Source organism: Sus scrofa, chromosome 9 (assembly GCF_054392235.1).
Source record: "Sus scrofa isolate SSC_HxYL_T2T_F1_AM1 chromosome 9, Sscrofa_HxYL_maternal_Yorkshire_Landrace_v2.0, whole genome shotgun sequence".
Taxonomy (NCBI): Eukaryota; Metazoa; Chordata; class Mammalia; order Artiodactyla; family Suidae; genus Sus; species Sus scrofa.
In genome coordinates, this window is record NC_139391.1 from 110,871,992 (window position 1) to 110,896,935 (window position 24,944).

Here is a 24,944-nt window from a genome sequence, read left to right on the forward strand (position 1 = left end):
ACTTTAAGCAAGTGTCACCGCTCTTGGTTCTGCACTACTTCCCACCACCTCCTCAATGTTTTGAAGGAGAGTGTATTAAAAATTTTTTAGATTCCGCATGTAAGTGAGATCGTATGGTATTTTTCTTTCTCTGACTTATTTCACTTAGCATAATGCCCTCAAGGTCTATCTGTGTTGTAGCAAATGGCAGCATTTCCTCGTTTTTAATGGCTGAATAATATTCCATTGTGTGGATGTATGTGGGTGTGTGTACATGTGTGTGTGTATGACACAATGGATAAATATCCTTTATCCATCATCTGTCAATAGATGTTTCCATGCCTTGGTTATTGTAAATATTGCTGCAATGAACATGGGGGTGCAGATACCTTTTCAAGTTCGTGTTTTCTTTCCCTTTGGAAATAATCCCAGAACTGGAACATACAGCAGTTCTGTTTTTAATTTTTTTGAGGAACCTCTATACTGTTTTCCATAGTGGCTGCACCATTTTACATTCCCACCAGCAATGCACAAGAGTTCCCTTTTCTCCATGTCCTCACCAGCGTTTATCTTGTCTTTTTGATGGTAGCCATTCTAACAGCTATCAAATGGCAGAACCAAAATTTGAAGTAAAATTGTGTGAATTCAAAGGTCTTGTATTTAGCCAGTACGTTGTTGCTTCATAGAGCAGACATTCCTAATGATTCATAACCTCTGTCCTATGTCCCTTTAAAAATAAGTTTACAAGCCTGGATTTCCTGTTGTGGCTCAGCGGTAACAAACCCGACTAGTGTCCCTAAGGACTTGGGTTCTATCCCTGGCCACGCTCAGTGGGTTAAGGATCTGGTGTTGCTCTGAGCTGTGATGTAGGTCGCAGACGCAACTCGAATCCTGCCTGGCTGTGGCTGTGGTGTAGGCTCCGATTCGAGCTGGGAACTTCCTTATGCTGTGGGTGTGGCCCTAAAAAACAAACAAACAAAAACCTTTAAAAATAATAAGCTTAAAGCTGTAGCTCACACACTATTTGTTTTTGAAAAGGTTTATTTTTGTTTTGTTAATCTCACTTTGCTGTTTATTTAGCTAAGGGTTTCTGTTGGCACTTGTAGGAACATTTACCCCCTGTGCCAGAGGTTTTGGAATCTGGTGATCTCTTTCTTGGCTCTGCTAGTTCTCAAGGCCAGTGGAAGGAATCCTTCCTGTACCTTCACAGGTGCTTTCCTCTCTCTCCTTCCACTGGACCTGTACAGATCCTTGGTGGTCCCTCTGAAGACACTCAGCACAGATTGTCTTTTAGAATTCTATTTATTTCAAGCCTAAGAGTTCTTGAGTATTTCTGCCCTTGGCCCTGAGGGCACGGAAAATAAAGACACAGCCCTCTTGCCTCCTGGGGCTCTCAGTGGAGCTAGGGAGAATGATGGAAAACACAGCACGGCCACAAAGACAGTGTCTCCTGGGCTGGTGGGCAGGAGCAAGGTCCAGTTGCTGTGGGAGGCAGTGTGAGGGGAACAGGGGGAGACTCCTTTGGGAGGTGAAGTGCAGGGTTCGGGGGTGGGAAGGGAAAGGCTATTCTAGCAGCAAAGAAGAGAGCTTGAGCTTGAGCCTGAGCTTGAGCAGTCACAGGTGGTTTATATAGGAGATGCTACAGAACTCTGAGTGGACGGGTGTCCTGGGGAGAGGGTGGAAGGGCAGAGACTAGATTGCAATCCTGAAGTGGATGAAGTGCAGAGGATTCTCTAACCCTTAGGGAAGGCTCTATCTGCTTCAGGTTACAGCCTGCAGGGCTGGGAGATGGGCGGGAATACTGGCCCATTGTTCCATCTAATGGCTTTCCTAGAAGGAAACCTCTGCCACAGAGCAGACCATTTCTCTCAAGGTAACTCTGCCTAGCAGTGCTTTGCTTAGAGTAGAAAATCAGTAAATACGCATTAAAAAAATGTATGTTTCTACACACACACACACCAATTTATATTTTTCTGTTTTCTTCCTTTAAGTAGGGTAGTTAGGAATAGATTTAAACAGTAGGAGGAAGTTCTCTGATCTCACCAACTGCAGGTTGGCATGTGGTTGGGCTGATAGGCTTCAGGGTTTTTTTTTTGCACATTGAGGTGCTCTTTTTAAGATGAAAGCACTTCCTCCTCTTCCTTTTTCATGGTTTTTCATCATAGTTTTGACTGCTCTGAGCTTCTTCCTGATCAGAACAAATGCATTTGGTATGGCACTAATACTGGGATATTTTAGGAGTGAATTAACACAGGGATCCCAGTGTCTAGATATTTGGGTTACCAGTATTATACTGCCTTCATAGAGGTAAAGGGGAAAGTAACAGACATTCATTTTCTTGCATCCCAGATCTCACTTAATTTTCTCAGGCATAAATCAATTTATAGATTCAAACAGAAAAAAAAAGTTTATTCTGTAAAGAAAAGTAGAGAAAAAAAAAAAGAAAAAATACCTACCAAGTGCAATTTTGAGGAATGTAAATATTAGGGATTTTTTTTTTTTTTTTGGCTTGACTTAATTAATGTTCATTTTTTGTAGAAGTGTGAACACTTGCCTACCACCTTCTGTTGATACTTCTGGGTTTATTTTTAGAGAGAGGGAGAAAAAGAGGAAGAGAGAATGAGAGATCTTTAGACATTTGGATCCTTGTCTCCTACATTAGAGAGTTTGAGATGTAGAGTAAAAATTAGGAAGTAGCAAATATTGTCCACAAAATACCAAAGCTTAATCCTTGGCCAGAGATTTGGGCCTGAAACTTAGCAGTGAGGTTTAGCTCCTTTCCCCATGTGAAGAAAACTCATCTATTTCCTCTTCATTTGGCATCATTTTCCCAAAGCACACACACCGATTAATTGGTGGTTATGATGGAATTATATCCTACTCAGCTTCACCTGAGAGATTCTTAACCATTTAAAATTTATTCAGAAATAAAAACCCACTCTAGTCAGTGGAAAAACAACTTTATAGGTCTATGTTATGCTCTATTTATATTTATTAAATCCTCATTTATCCTGGGAAAAAGATGAAGTCTTTTTTTTAATTTAATTTTTTTTTTTTTTTTTTTAAGGTCGTACCTGAGGCATATGGAAGTTCTTGGGCCAGAGATTGAGTCCAAGCCACAGCTTTTACCCGAGCTGTAGCTCTGGCAACTGCAGATTCTTTAACCCACTGCCAGGCCAGGGATCAAACCCAGGCCTCCACAGCTACCCAGCATGCTGCAATAGGATTCTTAACCTACTGTGCCATGACAGGAACTCTAGGTCTTACACTTTTGTATTGTTTTACTGTTTACAAAACTTGTTTCATTCATTAAGAGATGGGAATCTTACTACTATATATGGGAAGACATTTTAATCTGATTTTACAGTTAAGAAACCCAAACTTCAGATATTTCTTGAGATCACTTGGCTAGCACTTGACAGAGTCGTGTCTAATACCTTTATATTCTCAAGCCTATACTGGGGTTTGCTAGGAAAAAAAAGAAAGAAAACAAACAAAAAGGACTGACTATAAAACTGCAATAAAACTTCAGATCTTAGTAAGGAAATCGGTTGTGTTCTAATTTCTAAGTACCTGATTCAAGCAGAAATTGACGTAAGAAGCATAAAATTTTAAGTAAACCGCAAACATTCGTTGAATACTTACTATGTGCTAGGCATTGAAAAGTACATGCCTTATCTCATTTAGTCCCCCTGGCAACCCTAAGAAGTGGAGAAATATAGTCACTTCTGATTTTATAGATGAAGAAAGGGTTTATAAAGGTTAAAGTCAAGTCAAAAGTTACATGGCTAATAAGCAGCAGAACTGTATTTGAACCCCAGTCTTTTTGATGGCAGAGCCAAGGGCTTAACTCTCTTCCTGCTGTCAGGCAGGGTCCATCGGAGGTCGTTTTTGCATGGCACAGAAAAACAACTAAGAATAATGTTTATTGAGGGTTTCCTCTGTGAAATTATAGTGGTATATGTTATACATACAATTTCTCATGTACTCCTTGAAACTAGGAAGCAGAAACCCATTTTATACAACAGAGGCCCAGAGAAGTGGAGTCTCTTGCCTGGGCTCACATAGCTGGTAAGTGGCAGAGCTGGGATCTAAACCCAAATAATACTCTGCCTGGAATCTGGCACTTTCCCACCAAGCTGCTACTTCAGCCCAGTCTTTTGTCATCTGTTTTGGTCAAAGACTGGAAACATGGGTGGTTGTTTAGGATGCTCAAGGCTCTTGGGCATGTCAAGAGAGCAACATCATACCTTCTTGGACAAGCTGGCAACAAGCAAACTTTTCCTACAAGTAAAGGAAGAACTTAATAGGAACTTCCTACAGAGACTTTGGTGTAGGAGAGTCTGTCTGGAAATAGCACATTTGGGGCATTTGAGCAGTAAATATGCTTCAGAGAGTTTCACTTACTGTAAGGCATGGATTTGGACAAAGTTAGAAGTGTGTTTATTACCATGAGTCTGAAGAGAGAGAAAGGTTAGGTTAAGTAGCTATTAATAACAGTTGATGATAAGAAAAAAAACAACTCTGGGACTGTGGCTGTCACAGTCTATTAAATAGATTAGCAGACTAATACTACTTGTTTATTCTGTATTATTGTTAGTGGCTTCAGGTGAACAGAATTGAATTAATCATAATCCTGCTTTGTAACACACCACATTGATCATTATGACTTGTTTATACTGATTACTGTTCTAAATATGTCTATTTTCTTTTTTTTTTTAATAGCTGTACCCTCGGCATGTGGAGGTTCCCAGACTAGGGATCAAATTGGAGCTGTAGCTGCCGGCCTACACCACAGCCACAGCAGCTTGGCATTCAAGTGCGTCTGCTATTTACACAGCAGCTCACGGCAATGCCAGATCGTCAACCCACTGAGCAAGGACAGTAATCAAACCTGCTTTCTCATGGATGCTAGTCAGATTCATTTCTGCTGAGCCACAATAGGAACTCCCTAAATACACCTTTTTTTTTTTTTTTTTTTTTTTTTGTCTTTTGTCTTTTGAGGACCACACCCAGGGCATATGGAGGTTCCCAGGCTAGGGGTCTAATCGGAGCTGTTGGTGCCGGCCTGTGCCAGAACCACAGCAGTGCCAGATCCGAGCCACATCTTCGACCTACACTACAGCTCATGGCAATGCAGATCATTAACCCACTGAGCAAGGCCAGGGATCGAACCTGCAACCTCATGGTTCCTAGTTGGATTCGTTTCTGCTGTGCCACGATGGGAACTCCTAAATACATCTATTTTAAAGCATAGTTAAATGAGAACATATTCTAATACATGCTTCTGGGTGCCCTGGAGCCAGAGCTATAGCTGGCATGTGGTTTACCTATGGAATCTTTTCCCACATTCTGGACATAAAACCTAGGAGGCAATGGCTTTGGAGGATCAGCCCTTAAACCCAGAATGTGGTGGCAATGACCCTGCCACTGATAAGAAGCTTCTCACCTTTCCACCAGGGGTTAAGGGTTCAGGGCAGAGTCAGCCAGGGGTTCACTGAAAATCCAGTATTCAGGACATCCTTTCCAAATTCCAAGGAGCTGAAACAAACAAGTGGTCATTTTCCAGGAAAACTGAGGCCATGTTTCCTGTGCCCCGAGAGTCTTCATTCTTATCCTTCCACTCCCAATTAAAAAAGTCACTCACACCCCTAACCCTTTTCCCTGGGAGGGCCAGTTGGGATGAGGCCAGCCCAACTGTTTCCAGTGGGAAATTGGGGAAGGTGCACCTTGCCCTGGCCTGGTAAGAAGTTCTCTCACAGGCATTGACAGGGAGAAGCTGAGGTTGTTTGGATTGAAATCCCTTCTCATCCAGAAAGACTTTCATACTTGTTGCTTTCTTCCTCATCATAACTTCTTCTTTCTGTTTCTATGAAAAGTATATTTGTTCCAACTTCCCTACCCCCAAAGTGGATTTTAGTTGTGATACCAACGTGTGATGGGGCATTTTATGTTTCTAATGGCTGAGCTCGTTGTACAGATTGTTCCTCTATCCAGGGCATTGGGGTTAGTTTTCTTTTTTGGTTATGTGTCTCTAGTTTAGTAGCACGGTGTAGGGGCCAAGAGCATGAACTCTGCAGTTGTAGAGACCGGTTTCAAGTTACAACTCTAACATTTACTAGCCCATTAAAAACAAAACAAAACAAAAGCAAAACCTTCAGGGGAGTTCCCTTCATGGTGCAGCCCAAACAAATCCGACTAGAATCCATGAGGATGGGGCTTCGATCCCTGGCCTTGCTCAGTGGGTTGGGGATCCGGCATTGCTGTGAGCTGTGGTGTAGGTCACAGACAAAGCTTGGATCCCACCTTGCTGTGGTGTAGGTCAGCGGCTTCAGCTCCGATTTGATCCCTCGCTTGGGAATCTCCATATGCCACAGGTATGGCTTTAAAAAAAAGAAAAGAAAAGAAAAAGAATCTTCAGCAACATATTTAGGTTGGCTAAATTTTGGTCTTTTTCTATGAGATAATGGTAACTACCTCATAAAGTTGTCATACTTATTAATTCAGACATCCTTTGTAATTCACTTAGTACCACTTTTGGCACATGGTAAGTCCTCAGTAAATATTAGTTGCAGATACTACTATGAAACATAGGTCTTAATACCTTGTACATTTATTTCTTGCTGGATGCCCCAAAGTAGGATTTAGTGGTTCAAGAGTGTGGGTGTTATACATTTTAAAACACGGTGCACGATTACTATCTAAAAAATTTTGGTCCTATTATTAGTGAACAGAAGTGGCCTTCTTCTCCATACCTTAGCAACATGGGGAGTTTTAGGAATCATTTCAAGTTTGGCTAATAGGATGGGTCAAAATAGTTTCTTACTATTTTAAATTGTGTTTTCCTGATCTCTAAAGAGACAGAGTGTCTATATGTAGATTTATTGGCCATTTTCAGATTGTCTTTGGAATCTGAATGGTCTGCCTGTTTAGAGCTTTTTTTTTTTAAATGGGACTTTAGAAATATTGCCACTTTGCATAAATATTACTAATTTATAAGGACTCTCCATGAATTAAAGATATTTTCTATGTTAGAAATATTTCTCTCATCCTATCATCTGTCTTCTTTTGTGGTCTTTTGCTCTACTGCCATTTATATTTTTTGTATAGAATGATATAACCACTTTTATGTCTCCCAGGTATTCTCTTATTTATCAAATACATTTGAGTGCCATGTGCAGACTAGAATCTTATTTTTGTTCTCATTTCATTGCACCAATGGCTCTCAATTTTCTGTGGGCATCAGAATCACTTATGACCATTTTATTTGATTTGATTTTTGTCTTTTTAGGGCTGCACCTGAGACATACGGAGGTTCCCAGGTCAGGAGTCCAATCAGAACTGTAGCCTTGGGCTGACGCCACAGCCACAGCAACATGGGACCTGAGCCGATACTGTGACCTGCACCACAGCTCATGGCAACGCCGAATCCCTAACCCACTGATGGAGGCCAGGGATCAAACCCGCATCCTCATGGATACTAGTTGGGTACGTTACTGTTGAGCCACAGTGGGAACTCCTATGAACCATTTTAAATCTGTGTTTTCTTAGGCTTGGTCACAGAATTTCCAGAGGTGGAGCTTACATGCGTATTTATGAGAAAGGAGAGTCTCATTTTGAAAAAGAAGTCCTGCTTAAAAGTAGGTTCTTTATTTCCCCATCTTCACCCCTCTGCCCCTAACATAGGTTTTTAAATTGGCAAAATGTTGATACAGTTGTTGAAGTTGGATGCTGTTGATGGGGCCCTGTAGGTGGCCCAAGATGTGCCTCAATGGTGTATTGACAGTTCTAAATGAGGGTTATTTAAGAAATGGCCAATGCAAGAGGGATGCTCTGACCTTCCTTTTGTCTCCCCCAAAGCGGGAAAGACACCTCTCATGGGAAAGGTGTACACCCTGCATCTGGAGGGAGATGTACATGTTTAATGCCAGAGTTAGGGAATTTGGGCCAAGAAGCCTTATAAACAAACCTTGCTACTTCTTTAATTTACTACCCCATTCCCAAACTGTTTAGTTTCTTCACTAATCAAGCACCCCAAACCTGCGTTTCTTTGTCCTGTCAGTTCTTCACAAATTGATTGTTTGTCTAAAAAGTCTAAAAGCTGCTTGCTTTGGCCACTTCTTCGTTTGCATTTCTGTGAGATGTCTGTGCACACAGTTAAAATTAGTTTCTTTTCTCCTAATCTGTCATGCAGCCCCTGTATTAGTCCAGCCACAAGAACTGAAGAGAGATAGAGGGGAAAATTTCTGTATTCACCCCAAATTCATATGTTGAAATCTTAACCCCCAATGTGATGGTTTTAGGAGATTGGGCCTTTGGGAGGTGATTAGGTTATGAGGGTCGATTCCCTCCTGAATGAGGTCAGTGCTCTTATAAAAGAGACCCCCCCTCGGAGCTCCGCAGCCCCTTCCCCTATGTGAAGTTACAGCGAGAAGATAGCTGTGATCCAGAACGAGAGCGCTCACTGGAACTTGACCATTCTCGCCCCCTGATTTGGCCTCCTCTTCTGTTGTAGCAGCTGAAATGAACTAAGACATGGGGTGATGGGCACAGGAGGATTCCTTGTCTGTTCTCTTTACATTTTAATATGTCTGAAAATTTCCATAAATTGTAGCCTTAAAAGAAAAAGGTTCTTCTTTTTTTTTGGTCTTTTTAGGGCCACACCTGAGGCAAATGGAGGTTCCCAGGCTAGAGGTCAAATCAGAGCTGCAGCCATTGGCCTGCACCACAGCCTCAGCAACGCGGGATCCAAGCTGCATCTGCGACCTACACCAAAGCTCACGGCAATGCCGGATCCTTAACCCACTGAGCGAGGCCAGGGGTGGAACCCGTGTCCTCATGGATACTAGTCAGATTCGTTTCTGTTGAGCCATGACAGGCACTCCAAAAGCATTCTGATAGCATGTGAAGCTCATTGAAGTTGCTGTCGCAACCAGAGCTGACTAAGCAGCAGCGATGTTAGATCGCCTTGGAAGGTCAGCTAGGGAGGGACGTGGCCTCTCATGGATGTGTTGAGCAATAGGGTAGGCTGCCCTCGTGGGAGCCGAGGCAGAGCCCCAGCAGCCTGCCAGGGCTGTGCTGAGGCCTTGGACCCTGAACAGCAGGGCCTCCTCTCTTCCCAGTTGCCTCATAGCTTTTCTCTGAGTTTCTTCTCAGTTCTGAAGGACCCCCTCCATGAGAGCCAGGGATGGATATTTCTGTTTCTTGGGGAGGCAAGTAAAAAACAGAAGTCAGTCTTTAAGCCTGTCTCTGGCCAGTCAGCAGCAGGTGGGGGAGTGGTGTTGTTGCCACTTCCCCTCAGACTAGACTCTCTTTTCCTCCATTAAAAATCCTTTGTTGGAGGGAGTTCCCATCGTGGCGCAGTGGTTAATGAATCTGACTAGGAACCATGAGGCTGCGGGTTCGGTCCCTGCCCTTGCTCAGTGGGTTAAGGATCTGGCATTGCTGTGAGCTATGGTGTAGGTTGTAGACGCGGCTTGGATCCCACGTTGCTGTGGCTCTGGCATGGACTGGCAGCTACAGCTCCGATTTGACCCCTAGCCTGAGAACCTCCATATGCTGCGGGAGCAGCCCAAAGAAATAGCAAAAAAAAAAAAAAAGAAAAAAGAAAAAAAGAAAAAAAAATCCTTTGTTGGGGTGCCAGTCATGTCTCAGCGGAAGTGAATCTGACTAGGATCCATGAGGACGCAGGTTCAATCCCTGGCCTCACTCAGTGGGTTGAGGATCCGGGATTGCCATGAGCTGTGGTGTAGTTCACAGAGGTGGCTTGGAGCCTGTGGTGCAGGCCAAGAGCTACAGCTCAGCTCTGATTCAGCCCCTAGCCTGGAACCTCCATATGCCATGAGTGGGGCTCTATAAAGAAAAAAAAAATTATATTCCTTTATCAGTCATCTTACACTCACTCTAAATCTTCCAGTTTCATTTCTCTCTTTTGTATCCCCAGGATGGCACTTTTTTCCTAGTCATGGTAACTGCTTTGTCTTAACTGTGATTTGCTTACTTCTGCCTCCACAATAAACACACAACATTACATTCAAACCGGGGTGCCTCACCTAGACTTTCCCAATCCCTAGTTCTCACCTCTTGCAAAACGCTACTCGAAATGCAGCTCAGGGGAAGCCCAGGACACACTAGCCCTCCATCTGTCAGCACGTAAGGACAGAGATACCCAGGTAATGAAAGAGCAAAGGAGGAGTTGAGCCATGAACAAATAGAACAAGCTCTCACTAGAGGAAATGGAAACAGTGATGGGGAGGAAGAGAACAATTTGAGAAGGTAGAGACTGGAGAGATTCAAGAGAACATTATATCCATAAATTGAAAGCAAGTTGCCATTGAAAGGAAGAATGGGAAAAGTAGAATTCTTTTTTTTTTTTTTTTCTTGGCCATACCTGCAGTATATGGAAGTACCTGGGCTAGGGATTGAATCCGAGCTGCAGATGTGACCTATGCCAGAGCTGCAGCAATGCTGGATCCTTAAGTCACTGCACTGGGCTGGGGATCTAACGGTGCCGGTACAGAGACAAGCCAGATCATTAGCCCACTGCACCACAGAGGGAACTCAGGAAAACTAGAATTCTTGAAATTGAAATCTTTTTTTTTTTTTTTTTGGTCTTTTTGTCTTTTTAGGGCTGTACCTGTGGCATATGGAGGTTCCCAGGCTAGGGGTCAAATTGGAGCTGTAGTTGCTGGCCTATACCACAGCCATAGCAATGCAGGATCCAAGCCGCGTCTGTGACCTACACCACAGCTCAAGGCAATGCTGGATCCTCAACCCACTGAGCAAGGCCAGGGATTGAACCTGAGTCCTCGTGAATCCTAGTCAGGTTTGCTAACCACTGAGCCACAATGGGAACTCCCGAATTTTTTTTTTTTTTTTTTTTGGCAGCGCCTACAGCATGGGGAAGTTCTCAGGCCGGAGAACAGACCCATGCCACAGTGGTAACGATGCTGGATCCTTAACTGCTAAGCCACCAGAGAATTCCTGAAATTGGAGTCTTTGCAAAATGATTACCAAAGTTATTTTCAAAATTACACAAAAGTCTAAAAAATAGAACAGATGCAGCCAAGGACTGAATTAGAAATCTGGAAGATAAAGTTGAAAAAAAGAAATCTGAAAATGGGAGAAAATTAGAAATCATCTTCCCTCTAAAGTCAAAAGAGAAGGAAAAAGACTGGGAAAAGATCTAAGCAGTCCACCCTCCACTTCCTCCAGTAGGATTCTCAGAAGATGGAAAGAGAGCAAAGAGAGAGGTTGTGACCCTTCTCAAAACAGACAAGTGCCTGGATCTTCAGACTGAAGGAGCCCAGACAGATACATATTGGTGACATTTTTGCCCTGCAAGGATAAAAAGAATATCCTTAAGGTTTACACAGAGAAAACATCAAGATTGCCTGGCCAAAGTCACACTGGATCAGAAGACTCCAACCAGCAACACTGGACAATGAAAGAAAGGGGAGTGTCAAGTCCTGGATTCCGAGGAAAGTGATTTGAACATATAAATACATACCGGCTAGGCTATGTGTAAAAATATCTCCAGGCGCAGGCAAGGACTCTGAAAGATTGTCTTCTCTATGCTTTTTCTAGAAGAGTTGCTCAGCGCTGTACAGAGCCAAGCAGAAAAGGAACCCAAGAAAGAGAAAAACAGGCACTCCAAGAAACCTATCTAAGACGACAATGTCAAGACATCCTAGATCCATGACACTTGCTCCTCACACCTGAACGGCAGCAAGTCCAAGTTAGAACAGGAAGTCAGAGGGCTCCATGGAAACAGTCTTCAGGAAGAATGTGGGTAACAGCACAACAGTCTTGTGATTGGTGCATGATTTTCCTAATTTTTCTACCAATATAAATCAGGATCTAGAAGTGTCACAACAGCCTGCTATCCATGAGATGGTGACATAAGCCTTTTTATGTTTCCCCCTAACAAGAAAAAGAATGGCCACTAGATATTCTGGGAAATAAGGGAAACACTCTCATGGTCTGAAAACAAAGCAAGTCAGATGGTGGTATGTGAGAAATCGTGATGGATCCTCTGAATTAATTATAATCTGTTTGAACTTGTAATGGATACTCAGTATAAGAATTTTCCTGTGCTGAGTATGAGTTTTTTTAATTTGTAAAAGAGGTTTGCCATTTTTATAGCATACTTTTTTTTTTTTTTTTTTGGTCTTTTGTCTTTTTGTTGTTGTTGTTGTTGCTATTTCTTGGGCCGCTCCCGTGCCATATGGAGGTTCCCAGGCTAGGGGTTGAATCGGAGCTGTAGCCACCGGCCTACGCCAGAGCCCCAGCAACGCGGGATCCGAGCCGCGTCTGCAACCTACACCACAGCTCACGGCAACGCCGGATGGGTTAACCCACTGAGCAAGGGCAGGGACCGAACCCGCAACCTCATGGTTCCTAGTCGTATTCGTTAACCACTGCGCCACGACGGGAATTCCCCTACTTTTCTTTATATTCAGCTTTTCCCTTATAATTTTTTTGAAGAATCATGCAGAGAGTAAACTTAGGTATAAATTTTGTCCTTATTCTTTCTCAAAAAAAAAAAAAGGAAATATGGGTTTGGGGTTTTTCACATTGTAATGGTGACTTTGAATTTTGATTAGACAGTCATTTAAACTCAGCATCTGGAAGCTTAAACTTATGGCCATTAAGACGTATATGCTTGGAGTTCCTGTCGTGATGCAGTGGAAACAAATGTGTTTGTGGGTTTGATTCCTGGCCTTGCTCAGTGGGTTAAGGATCTGAGGATCTGGCGTTGCCATGAGCTGTGGTGTAGGATGCAGACATGGCTCCGATCCTGCATTGCGGTGGCTGTGGCATAGGCTGGCAGCTGCAGCTCTCATTCAACCCCTAGCCTGGGAACCTCCATTTGCTGTGAGTGAGGCCCTAAAAAAAGACCAAAAAAAAAAAAGGTATATGCTTAAAAACATGCCATTAACACTAATGTCAGTGCCTCATATTTTCATAATCTTTTTGAAGAATTTCTTAGTAACCAATAGGTCTTGTTTTGAAGAAATATATAGATATACAAATTCCAGCCACTCCTCTAGTTTCACTTCAGCTTTTTTCTGATGAATCCAAGTAAAATTATCTGAGTTTTTTTTTTAGAAATTTTATTTTTTATTGAAGTATAATTAACATACAACATTCCTTTAGTATCAGGTGTACAATGTAATGATTCAACATTAAATAAATATTTATAGCAGTTACCTCTGAATAACTGTGGGATTAGGATGATGTGTGTATGATTTTCCTAATTTTTCTACCAATAATATGTATTGCTTTTATAATAAGAAAATAAACCCCGTTAACATTTAAGAAGAAAAAAAGATTTCTATTAAAACTTCCTGAATAGGAAGTCCTTCTTGAGGCCCCACTTCCTGCTAATCATTGCTGTCGCCCTTGCAAACTCATTTTTTAAAGGAGTGCATCTATTTACTGATACGGGGTATAGCTTTGCATGTTGAATGCTTCTGCCTAGAGTGTTTTAGTTTCTCAAGGACCAGGCCTGAGCATCTGAACACTGTTCCTGTTCCCCTGGCCTGGCTCACCCCACCTCGGGCTGCCCCCACTAGATCCTGGAGGGCCTCTGGCTGTGCCTCCCACGCTCAGCAAACTCTCACAGGCACCCCACATGGGGTGAGAGAGAGACAGCAGGTCCAGGCTGGGGTAAGCATGGGGTTGGCAACTCACGCTGCAAGAGCTTCAAGTTCTCTCCACCAATCATTAGACTTTCAGAGTTGAAAGTATAAATCAGAAGCCCAAGTGCTTACATATGTGTCACATCAGCTCAGTAAACAAGATAGTCTGAGGAACAGACTCAGCTCAGGGACTCTTCCCATACGTCAGTAGTTGTGGGGACAAAGCATTTTTGGAGACATGAATCAGCTCACTTATTTGTAGAGATTTGGGGAACTGTCACAAGGGCCTGAAAGCATAATGAACACAGGAAACTCACATGTTGGTATTACCATGAAAAAGCCTTTCATGAAAAGGAGAGAGAATAGCAAGAAATTTGTTTCTTCCCCTGAAACCATAGACTGTTCTGGCTGCGGTGCTTTCCTGCAGGTGAGGAAGGCCTCTAGGAGAGAGAGAGTAGAAAGAGGAAAGGAGAAAATGGAGAGAAGAGCAGGAGCCTGCGAGGAGGAAGAAATCCCGAGAGCCTTGGGTGCTTCATACTAGACCGTGAGTCATAGTGATGCATAGATCTGTGAGTCACTTTCCTTTCTTGGCCCTCAGATCTTGGTGTTAGCTTGATTTTCCTCTCTATGTTCTGCTTGTAGCATCTATACTTCGAAGAGGGCAAGGCCATTTTTAGCATCTTCATAGCCCCTGGCATGTTGCCTGTGAGAAGGCCAACCCATTAGAAGGCATCTACAGGCCCAGTTCATAATAATCTTCTGCTAAATATTTTTGACAGGATATTCTATGCACAATATGGAATTGCCATTTTTAAAGACCAACTGTCACATATTCACAATTTCATACTTTCAAACTAATAATTTTGCCTTTGAAATTATTTGGCTGTATGTGCTGCATTTAATTTATCATTGGCTATGATTTCTCTGCCCCTACTACACATAGGCTGGGAATTTACACAAAATGAGAACTTTTAACCTACTGATTATTATTAGTTCATGGATACCAAAGGGAATAATTAATGGTGTCGATTTAATGTGGCATCTGTAAACCATCCGCTAAACGGCTGTTAACTCAAACCTCCTCATTGTCATCTTTATTTTGGAGCTGTGGCAGCCTGGCTCCTGGTGGCTGGCTCTGGTGGGTGATTGGTGTGCAGGAGGTTTATTAGCAGAGCTACTGGTTGGCACCTTTTGGGGAAGGGTAAGAACCCCACTGGACAGAGGGATGGACAGAGGCTGCAGAGTTCTCAGCTACCCCATAGAGAGTTTGGGGCAAGGTTGGCCTGCATGTTGCCAGTTTAGGGCATCAGTCACTGGATGCAGTCTGCCTTGGGAAGGGGCAGTCTGGAGAGGGCCAGCTGCTGAGGGCTGTTAGCTAGCGTTCCCTGCCATGCTCAGTGGGGGTCTGGGTAGCAAAGCATAGCATCTATGGCAGTGCCAATTTAATGAAGGTCTAGTGGCACCTTAGCCCTGGGCCTGGGGGACAGAGGGGTCGATGGCCTGTGTGAGGAGCTAATGGGGCTTGAGGTTCTTTTTTTTTTTTAGCTTTTTAGGGCCACACCCACAGCATATGGAAGTTCCCAGGCTAGGGGTCAAATAGGAGCTGTAGCCACTGGCCTATACCACAGCAACACAGGATCCAAGCCAAGTCTGTGACCTATACCACAGCTCATGGCAATGCTGGATCCTTAGCTTACTGAGCAAGGCCAGGGATGGAACCCTCATCCTCATGGATACTGGTTGGATTTGTTTCCACTGAGCCACCATGGGAACTCCTGAGGCATTTTTTTTTTTTTTTTTTTAAGGGCCATACCCATGGCAGTTCCCAGGCTAGGGGTTGAATTGAGGACTCTGGGGCTTGAAGCTTTTGAATAGACTTTTAAAAGGATTTTAGGGAGAGAAAGCCCTTTAAATAGACTTAAGAGGGGAGCGAAGGGTATTGGGTGAGACTTGTCAGCAAGATGTCAAAGTGGAGAGGGCTCTGGACTGGGTCAGGAGTCCTGCCTGATTAGAGCCTCAGTGGTCTCACTTGTGAATCAAGGGAGGCAAACCTGATGACACCACAGCCCCCCCTGCCCCCGGTCCTTCCAGCCCTCGCCTTGGGTGGTGCTCTCTCACCCCAGTGACCCCAAAGTAGAGCAGATCGGAGTCACTAACTGATTCAGATTTGAATTCAGCGGTGTGTGAATTTTCTCCTGGGTTCTTGCTCAGACTTCTGGGGGTTGGTGGAGCAGAGACGAAGATAAGATCCAAGCCAGGCCATTTTATAAAGCATCAATTTTATTCCCCCCCCCCCCCAGCTCACAACTCTCAACGGCACATCTGTGACCAGGACACTATTTCATTCCTGGGTGGCAGACTGCAGGTCACAGAAGGGGGAAAAAAAAAAAAAAAAAGAAAGGAAAGCAAGCCAGAAGCCAAGGATTAGAAAACCAGTGACTTAACCCCATGCCCCCTGTTTCACTAGGGCAGCACATGTACCAATACTGAACAATAGAGAGAAGGTTAGGATGGACCATGTGCAAGGATGAGACACAAACTTGTGAAGCATCCCATATTTTTTTCAGGGGTGATGAAAAAGATCTCGAGATAGTACAGCAGTGTAAATGCACTTAAAGTGGTTAAATGGTAAGTTTTAGTTTAGGAATATTTTGCCACAGTTTATTAAACAAACGAACCTGGCCCTAAGGGATGGAGGATTGGATAAAGATGTCATGAAGTAAAAGTTACGAAATTACATTGATGAAATTAATTACAGGCAAAAGAAAAACCTCAGAACCCCAGTGCAGGCTGTGATGTACACACTCTGTGGTCTAAATACAGAGTAGTGGGAAAAGCCAACTTGAGTATCACCTGGGTTCCAAGCCTACCTCTGTCACTGCCTAGCTGTATGACCTTGGACAAGGCACCTAACCACTCTGAGCCTGTTTCTTATTTATAAAATCAAAATGATGACATTGGACTCATGTGTCTGTCAGGAGAATCGAACAACATATTACAGGCAAGGCATTTAGCATAGTAACTGGCTCCTAGCAGGCACTCACTAAAGTGTTTCCTTTCTTCAAGTGAAAGGTTGCAAATGCAAAAATGAACTTGAAAAAAACAGTAAGGATAAAATTTAAAAAGGAAAAAAAAAATGGGGACAGTATTTGGTTGTAGTTCCTGGCAGAGCTAGACCAAGTATAGGAAGAACATACTAAATTGCTGAAAAAGACTTTAAAAATGTATTTAAGCCAGAATGCTGCCTAGCTGTTGTAACTAGGAAACCCCCCAATACAAGGGTTTTAAACAAGAAGGAAGCTTATTTTCCTCAGTGTAATGGTCCAGACATGAGCTGTCCACCGCTGGCTAGACAAGACAGCTCTGTTTCTCAAGGCAAGATTTCCGTCTCTGGGTCCAAAGTGTTTGCTTTAGATCCTGACATCATCTAGGTGGTGGGAAGCGGGAGAGGGCCAGAGATGGCTTCTGTGTTTCTTTTAAGGGTGTGGCTTGGAAATGGCACACCTCATTTTTCCATCCACAACCCATTGACCAAACCATGCTATAAGGGATGCTGAGAGAAGTGAACTCCTACTGGAGTTCTGTTAAAGCAGCAGAAACTGGATGTTGCCGTACAGCTAGCCAGATCAACCACACAACTCACTTTATATTTTCTTTAGTTTATAACCACAAACTTAAAAAAAAAAAAACAAAACTAACACATTTCCCCAAATGGAAGCACAATTTATTATTCTGTAAATATTTATTGCTGTGTGCTAGACACTGTTCAAAACATTGCATCCTGATCTCATGCAGCTTGAATTCAGTAGGGGGATAGAGTAAACAATAAAAATCAGAAAAACAATAGACACCCATAAGTGCAAAGAAGAAAAGGTGACGTGAGAACAGGTGATGACGTGGCTCCTGAGATGGGGTGGTTAGGATCGCCCTCACTGAGGAAATGATATATAAACTGAGCTGTTTGAAGAAAAGGATGCAGAACATGCCAGGAATGAGGAACTGAAGGTGCACCTGTCCTATAGGTGGGAAGCTCTTGGGGGTACCTTGTGTAGAAGGGCCAGTGCGGCTGGATTTAGCAGGAGAGGGCACGAGAATATAGACCAGAAAGGCAGGCAGGAGCAGTTTGCTCTCTGGTATTTCTTAGCACTAAGCACAGTGTACTTGGGGTGGGTACTGAGTGAGAGTTTGATGAAAAAAGAAAGAGGGAGGAAGGGAGGAAGGAAGAATCCAAGGCTGTTGACAGCAGCCTCTAGCTCGCAGCTCTCCTCTCCTTTGCTTGGGCAAAGACCAGGTCGCCCTCTGCTCATCCTATGCACATTCTGAGCTCCTGTCTTCCAGTTTCAGAGTCTCTTTCTCCTTGCAGTTGCTCCAAGTGTCCTTGTCCTGATGTCTGCTTATTAAAACTGGAGTCAGGAAGTAAATTTAGGAAGGAGACAGATCTGAAGAAAGTGGTCACATCTCCTCTTTGGCTTTCTCTGCTCTTTGCTAAACAGCTCTAGTTCTCTTTTTTAAAATTATTAAAACATTTTTTTTCATTGAAGTATAGTTGATTTATAATGTGCCAATTTCTCCTGTACAGCATATGTATAGTTATATATATACATACATTCTTTTTTAATGTTATTTTACATCATGTTCTGTCCCAGGGGACTGGATATAGTTTCCTTGTGCTATCCAGTCGGACCTTGTTGTTTATTCATTCTATATGTAATAGTTTGCATCTACTAACCCCAAACCCCCAGTCCATCCCACTCTCCCTCTCCTCCCTCTTGGCAGCTACAAGTCTGTGCTTCATGTCCGTGAGTCTCTTTCTGTTTTGTAGATAGGTTCATTTCTGCCATATTTTAGATTTTCCATATAAGTGACCATAGGGTATTTGTCTTTCTCTTTCTCACTTCACTTAGTATGACAGTCGCTAGATGCATCTGTGTTGCTGCAAATGGCATTATTTCCTTCTTTTTTTATGGCTGAGTAGCATCCCATTGTATATGTAAAACACATCTTCTTAATCTGTTCGTCAGTGGACATTTAGGTTGTTTTCCTGTCTTGGCTGTCGTGAATAGTGCTGCTATGAACTTTAGGGGTGCATGTATCTTTTTGAATTGTAGTTTTACCTGGACAGCTCTAGTTCTCTCAATTTTTCTGCGTGTAGTCTTCCAGATGTGGAAGCAGCCTGATACCCTCTAATCATGTGCAGTTTGGAGAGGCAGTATGACAATGGAGTGCCAGGATGAGGTGGTAGTTAAGCCTGTAGCTTTTGGAGCCAAATTGCTTAAGTTTGAATTCCACTTTGGCCCAGTATTACCTGGGACACCCTGAGTAATGTGCTTCACCTCTCTGGTGATCAGTTTGGTTATCCATATTAAATGGGGATTAGTACTAGTCCATGACTACAATAAAGAAAACCCTGAAACCAAGGTTTTTAATGACTCACTTAGGGCTAAGCCAGGCCCGATGTGTTCTGAACCTGTTTGGCAAGAAAACTTGAAGTGAACTTATTATCTTGATTTAACTACTTAAAAAAATATTTGTGCATTTTGCTACAGAAATGCTAATGTGTTTGATCAGAGGACGGCTCCAGACCCTACTAGAGGAGTTATGTGTATAGGCCATATTTTTAAAAACCTGAAAAATTCCGAATTCGAAAAACATTGAGCCCTAAGAATTTCAGAAAAGGGACTGTGCCTTGTTACTCTCCTTCTTAGAGCATGGCAGCCAGAATGAAGGCAAGATCGTGGTTGTGTTCATTGTACTAGCTCTAAGTATGATAGAGATGAGGAGAGCAGCTAGGTCAGGTCAAAACTCAAAGTTCACCCTCATGGGTGAGGTGGTAAAATGTAGCTGGAAAGATATGGTTGGGTAAATTTTCAAGGACCTTCTTGGCATTTGAGTTAGTGTAGAATTCTTTGCTCTCCAGCCCTCCCAATCCCATGGTTTGACCATCTGGGAAAGGACCAGCAATGCAATCTATCTGCAGAAAACACATGCATTTAGGCCTCACTGATGCAGCCTTCTGGTCACATTCCCTGAGAAATAAAATGACCCCTCTCTCACAGTTGCCATGCCAGCAAGACATAGCTATCTCCAACCTAAAGTGTCATTTTAAGATGCCTGCAACCAGTATGCAGTTATTCATCAGGTGTCTTTGCAGGGACAATCAGGTCATAAAGTCAGGACACCTTGGAGTTCTCGTCGTGGCTCAGTGGTTAACGAACCTGACTAGCATCCATGAGGACGCGGGTTCAATCCCTGGCCTTGCTCAGTGGGTTAAGGATCCGGCATTGCTGTGAGCTGTGGTGTAGGTTGCAGATGTGGCTCGGATCTGGCATTTCTATGGCTGTGATGTAGGCTGGCAGCTATAGCTCTGATTTGACCCCTCGCCTGGGAATCTCTATATGCCGAGGGTGCAGCTCTAAAAAAAGGATAAAAAGGCCAGGAAAGAAAAAAAAAAAAAGTGAGGACACCTGGGCTTTAGTCATGGTTGTGCCACTGTGAAAACAGGGGCAAGTCACTCACTCTTCCTGGATTTTGATCTTGTGAAACAGGCATTGTACCCAGTGACCTCTATGTTTAGTTCCTGCTCTAACCTGCTTTTGAGCTTCACAATTGTGGAGCATTGCAGACCTTTAATGGAAAGTGTGCGTCCAGGAAAGGCGAAACTCGGAAGAGCCAGTTCTGTTTAGTTTGCTAGGGAGACCGTCTCAAAGTATCACGAACCCGGTGGCCTAAACAACAGAAATTTATTGCTTCATAGTTCTGGAGGCTTAAAGCCCAAGGTCAAGGTGCTTGCAGGGTTGGCTCCTCCTGAGGGCTTTGAAGGAGAATCTGTTGCATAACCTCTTCTGGCTGCTGGTAGCTCACGAGCCATCCTTGGTGTTTTTGGCTTACCAGCCTGCATCTTCCTGTGGCATTCTCCCTGATTGTCTGTATGTCTCTGTGTCCAAATGTCCCTTTTTATAAAGACACTAGTCCTGTTGCATTACCCCCCCCCTCCCAGGACCTCATTTGGACTCGATTACTCCTGTAAAGACCCTATTTCCAAATAAGGGCACATTCTGAAGGCCTGGAAGGTAGGATTTCAACATACCTTTTTTGGAGGACACAATTTAGCCGGGTCAGAACTGTTGAATATTTCTGTACAGAAGGAATGAAGAAATGGACTAAAAATTGGTTTTTGAATTTTTCACTTAGGCCGTACCTTTCTCTTATTTTTATGGAATACTTGAAGTTGAGTTTATCAGGCACTATCAGGTTTGAGATGTAGTGTTCCTTCGAATGGTTCTCTCTAAGGAAATGTTACATGTTCCTTTTTCCCTTCTCCTCCCCTCTTGCTTATCCCCCCCCACCCCACATTCTTTTGTGTCTCCAACTCCAATTATATTCCTCCTCTATTCCTCTTTATCTCCCTACCTGGATCTCCGAAAATAAGGGAATGTCTATTCTTTATTCTCTGGTTCACCATCCACAGTAAAAATGCAGCTGTAATCCTCACTGAATCATTCCTTCTGCTTTTGAAGCTTCTTTTCTCTCTCCCCACTTTTCCAGGGCCTTATAGCAACCTTGGGCCTGGAAGAGACCTGAGATGTTTTCTGAACCCACAGGTGGCTTGGGTCTCCTTGAATGGCCTATGTTTTTAGGCCATCTCTGTATGACCATCGCTCTACTTCTGAAGTATAAGATTGATGACTGTAAGCACTAGATGTCTCCTCCTTATGTCCACTTAAAATCCATCTCCCCCTCTGTCACCAGAGAGCTCTCTGGAGCATGACAGAGCAAAGCCATTGCATCTCCTGTGGGAAGCCCTTGGAAGCAACACCAGCTACTCAGGTTCAGACTCTTCTTTTCTCTCTCTTTTTTTTCCTTCCTTTTTAGGGCCACACCTGTGGCATATGGAAGTTGCTAGGCTAGGATTGAAACAAAGCTGTAGCTGCTGGCCTACATCACAGCCACAGCAACTCGAGATCCAAGCTGCATCTGCAACCTACACCACAGCTCACGGCAATGTCGGATTCTTAATCCACTGAGAGGGGTCAGGGATCGAACCTGTATCCTCATGGATACTAGTCGGGTTCATTGCTACTGAGCCACAATGGGAACTCCCAGACTCATCTTAACATTTGAGAGGCAGAGTTCTCTGGTTCTACTAGTTATTTAACCAGTCAACTTCAAGGTCTACCACTACTTAGTTGAGGTAATTTAGGCAGGTGATATAACCTCTTTGAACACTAGGGTCTATATCCTTGAACTGAATTGTAGCCAGAAGACTTGAATTTCAAGGGCTTGCTCTTTACTGGTCTAGTTAAACTTTTCTAAATCTCAGCTTTTAATTCACAGAATAAAGATCACAGTACTTGTCTTCCCTCATAGGATTGCTGTGAAATCAAACGTGATAGTATTTGTCAAATTGGTTTGTGGCTATTCGTACTGCTGCTGCTACTATTATTAAGGGCCTGGAAGGAGGCCGTCTTTCTAGACTGACTCAACACCAGAAGTACACGAAGAACTTTGGCTGCAAGTCACTCTGAACTTCTAGGAAGCAGTTGGGGACAGGATGTGTGGGGGAGCCGGGAGAGTTATTCAGAGAATTGCTTCCTACCTGTGACCCAAGTTCTAACTGTTAGCCAGCTTCTAGAGCCACCTGGGAAATGGCCAGGTTCAGTTCTCCGAAGATCAAACCAGGGAGAAGTGCATTCACTCTTTTTGAACAAATTAAGCAAAACACGGGATGATTGGCATCCTTTTCATCCCTTCCCTCATCCATATCAACAACTAGCTCCCTTTGATTTCAGGGACTTTAAGAAAAAAGGTACAGAAAAGAGGTCTTTTGTAAAGTCATAGGGGCCTGTTTCTTCCTGGTTGGCCCCCTTTCTCACACATCTCTCTTCGGGCATAAAGTAGAACAGCAGAACTCTGTGTGGACAGGTTACGTACCAGTAGAACTGAATGGCCCCTCCCTCATGGGTGTGGCCCAGAGGCTCCACAGGGTAGCCTGTAGGGTCCTTTCCACACAACCACTGAATGTTGTTTCACCCTTGGGGTTTGCAGGGTGAGTCTGCCGCCGTTCTGGACCTCTTGTTGTCCCACACAGCATCTAAGAGAGCGTTTGGTGGTCTTTTCAGCCACTAAGGAAGAGAGAAGAGAGGTTGCTTTCCAGAGCCTGAGGGCTTGGCATCTGTCATGCTTATACACAAATGATTTTTAGTATCCAGAGAATCACATCAGGAGCTAATTAAAGCCAGTCCTAAATTATTTATCTGGGTCAGATTTTTGTTCCCTCTGTTATTCAAGAGAAAGCGGGTTGTTGATCTGAGACTATCATGAAACCTTTTAACCAAGGTTTGCCCTGTGCCTTTCTGCTACTCTGATGATTGTTAATTTTTGTTTTGGATCTGACCTCTGTATAAAAAAACTATGAAATTTACCCAAGTCCTTGTTAAGTCTGTGTAATCAATTGAAAACTTGTTATGTGATATTGGTGAACCCCCCTGGTGGTGGTATGAATATGTATTTAGAGATGACAAATAAGGAATTTGAATGTTGTCATTAAAAAAACTGAAAGTAAGCAAATATGAAATACACATAATTTTTAAAAGATATATTAGAGCAGTGGTTCTCAAACTTTTCTGTTGATCAGTTACTGTAGTAGGTCCTTGGCATAGCCTTTCAAAATCTGTTTTTGAAAAAACTCCACTGGCAATTCTGATAAGCCCCATTCCATTAAACAGTCCTTTATATATATATATATATAAATGAATTCAAATGAATTATATATATATATTTACTTATATATTTATATATATATATTTACTCAAATGAATTTATCACATCTGTAGTTGTATAATGATCATCACAATCTAATTTCACAGGATTTCCATCCCATAACCCAAGCACTTCCCCCCATCCCCCGAACTGTCTCCTCCAGAGACCATAAGTTTTTCAATGTCTGTGAGTCAGCATCTGTTCTGCAAAGACATTCAGTCTGTCCTTTTTTCAGATTCCACATGTCAGTAAAAGCATTTGATGTTGGTGTCTCATTGTATGGCTGACTTCACTTAGCATGATAATGTCTAGGTCCATCCATGTTGCTAAAAATGCTGGTATTTCATTCATTTTAATGGCTAATATTCCATTGTGTGTATGTACCCCATCTTCTTGATCCACTCCTCTGTCGATGGACATTTAGGTGGTTTCCATGTCTTGGCTATTGAAAACAGTGCTGCAGTGAACGTTGGAATACATGTGTTTTTGTGAGTCATGGTTTTCTCTGGATAGATGCCCAAGAGCGGGATTGCTGGGTCAAATGGTGGTTGTATTTTTAGTTTTCTGAGGACTCTCCATACTATTTTCCACAGTGGTTGCACCAATTTACAATCCTACCAACAGTGTACTAGGGTTCCTTTTTCTCCACACCCTCTCTAGCACTTATTGCTTGTAGACTTTTTGATGATGGCCATTCTGGCTGGTGTAAGGTGGTACCTCGTAGTGGTTTTGATTTGCATTTCTCTAATAATGAGTGATGTTGAACATCTTTTCATGTGTTTTTGGCCATCCATATGTCTTCTTTGGAGAACTGTCTGTTTAGATCTTCTGCCCATTTTGTGATGGGGTTGTTTGTTTTTTTGGTATTGAGCTGCAGAAGGTGCATATAAATTTTGGAGAGTAATCCCTTGTCAGTGGATTCATTTGCAAAGATTTTCTCCCATTCTGTGGGTGGTCTTCTTGTTTTGTTTAGGGTTTCATTTGCTGTGCAGAAACATTTAAGTTTGATTAGGTCCCATTTGTTTATTTTTGTTTTTATTGTCAATACTCTGATAGGTGGATCTGAGAAGACGTTGCTGTCGTTTATGTTGGAGAGTGTTTGGCCTATTTGGAGAGTGTTTGGCCTATTTTTTCCTCTAAGAGTTTTATAGTGTCTGGTCTTATATCTAAGTCTTTAATCCATTTGGAGTTTATTTTTGTGTATCTTTTCCATGTGGCTGTCCAGTTGTCCCAGCAAGACTTATAGAACAAGCTGTCCTTTCTCCATTGTATATTCTTGCCTCCTTTGTCACAGACTGGTTGACTGTAGGTGTGTGGGTTTAATTCTGGACTTTCTATCCTGTTCCACTGATCTATATTTCTGTCTTTGTGCCAGTACCATATGGTTTTGATGATTGCTGTTTTGTAGTATAGTCTGAAGTCAGGGAGCCTGATTCCTCCAGCTCCATTTTTCTTTATCAGGATGTCTTTGACTAGTCTGGGTCTTTTGTGCTTCCAAACAAACTTTAAAATATTTTGTTTGAGGAGTTCCCATCGTGGCACAGTGGTTAACGAATCCGACTA

The 24,944-nt window shown here is 42.9% G+C and overlaps 1 long non-coding RNA gene and 1 other non-coding gene across 5 annotated transcripts in view; both read left to right on the top strand.

Moving 5' to 3' along the window:
- The window catches only part of LOC110255500 (uncharacterized), a 125,559-nt gene that overhangs the window by 58,683 nt on the left and 41,932 nt on the right, over nt 1–24,944 (top strand). The window lies entirely within an intron of this gene.
- Nucleotides 16,080–16,184, top strand: LOC146400081 (U6 spliceosomal RNA). Its single transcript, XR_014816921.1, has one exon. It is a non-coding gene; the product is annotated as a U6 spliceosomal RNA (small nuclear RNA).